Here is a 1,645-nt window from a genome sequence, read left to right on the forward strand (position 1 = left end):
CCCCCTGCCGGGCATGTGCCTGCAACCAAGGTACATGCCCTTGACCGGAATCGAACCCGGGACCCTTCAGTCCACAGACCGACGCTCTATCCACTGAGCCAAACTGGTTTCGGCAGGTGTTGCATGTTTTAAAAATTCTTTGCGACACACCAGTTGAAAAGATCACTGGATTACAGGATAAGGATTATGTGCTCTCTTGAGTGTGGTTACAGTTCCGGAAGTCTGAGAAAGAACTATTTCAAAAGTGTGTTACTTACCCCTGGCCATGTGGCTCTGTTGAGCATTGTCCCATGCACTGAAAGGTTGCCAGTATGATTTCCCAGGCAGGCAGGGCACATACCCAGATTGTGGGTTTGACCCCTGGTCAGTATGTGTACGGAAGGCAACTGACCAATATTTCTCATATCAATGTTTCTCTCTTCTCTCTAAAATCAATAAAAACATTTTTTAAGTGTGTTACCTAGATGCACACACACACAAAAAAACACAACAACAATGGACAGTGCTTGCTGCAGGAAAAGATAAACCTTTCACTAAACAAGTTTTAGGCCTGGGGTGTGACTCTTCACCATGACCAGCCCAGTTAGGAATTTATGAATAACCACCCTGTGAGGTTACGTTCAGTCAGATCTATCACAGCACCCCCTTTTCGCCCACAGTACCTGCTATGTGAAATAAAGGTTAGTTCTGCGCTTGGAAATGAAAGAAAAGTTGGAGAAGGCACTTGGACACTGGATGGACTTCTATTTGCCAGACCAATGCTATGCATTTTTTAAAATATATATTTTTATAAAAAAGAAGGAATTCTCATCATTTGCAGCAACCTGGATGGAATTGGAGAACATCATGCTGAGTGAAATAAGCCAGTCAATGAAAGAGGAAACACCACATGACCTCACTCATTTGTGGATGATAAAGAACATTATAAACTGAAGAACCAAGAGACAGATATAGAGACAGTAAAGCAACAGGCAGACTGTCAAATTACAGTGGGGAGGGGAGGAGGATCTGGGGGAGATAATAGCTCAACCGAAGGACTTGTGTACATGCATATAAGTACAACCAATGGACATAAAACTCTGGGGAGGGAGGGTCTGTATAGGAGGGAGGGAGGGGGGCAAAAAAAATCAATAAAATATATTAAATAAATAAAAATAAAAATATGTTCCTTTTAAAATATATATATATTTATATTTATATTTTAATTAATTTCAGAGAGGGTAAAAGAGAAACATCACTGCCCTGCAGGTGCTGGGCCTGCCAGCACCACAGACGCGGCTGCCGTGCTGCGCCTGTGAGGCCAGGGCGCAGAGGAAAGGGCTTTTCTACGCTCAGCGCTCAGAGCAGTGGGCACTGAGGATGGTGTGTAGCCTGACATGCCCAGCGGGACCCTCAGCTCTGCTCTTCCTTTCCCTCGGGACAAGGCTGGTGGGTGGGTGGGTGAGAGTGGAGCTGATCTGCTCGGGGCTCCTGCCTGGAGGCTCATGGGGTTGGGCACTCCCTGGCCCTGGGTGGGTGGTCAGAGCCACCTGACAGATGAGCGCCCACTAGAGACCGAGACCAGCAGAGCGCTCTAGGGAGTGGGATTAGGGGGACTGGCGGGGGAGGGGCGAGGTGCCAGAGGCCCGCTCCCAGCATCGGGCCC

The 1,645-nt window shown here is 47.6% G+C and overlaps 1 non-coding gene across 1 annotated transcript; it reads left to right on the plus strand.

Annotated features, from left to right (window-relative positions):
- Positions 1–1,245: 1,245 nt before the first annotated feature.
- On the plus strand, positions 1,246–1,380 carry LOC118726698. Its single transcript, XR_004990379.1, has one exon. It is a non-coding gene; the product is annotated as a small nucleolar RNA SNORA43 (small nucleolar RNA).
- Positions 1,381–1,645: the final 265 nt, after the last annotated feature.

The sequence above is a fragment of the Pipistrellus kuhlii genome, unplaced genomic scaffold, assembly GCF_014108245.1.
Source record: "Pipistrellus kuhlii isolate mPipKuh1 unplaced genomic scaffold, mPipKuh1.p scaffold_m20_p_22, whole genome shotgun sequence".
Lineage (NCBI taxonomy): Eukaryota > Metazoa > Chordata > Mammalia > Chiroptera > Vespertilionidae > Pipistrellus > Pipistrellus kuhlii.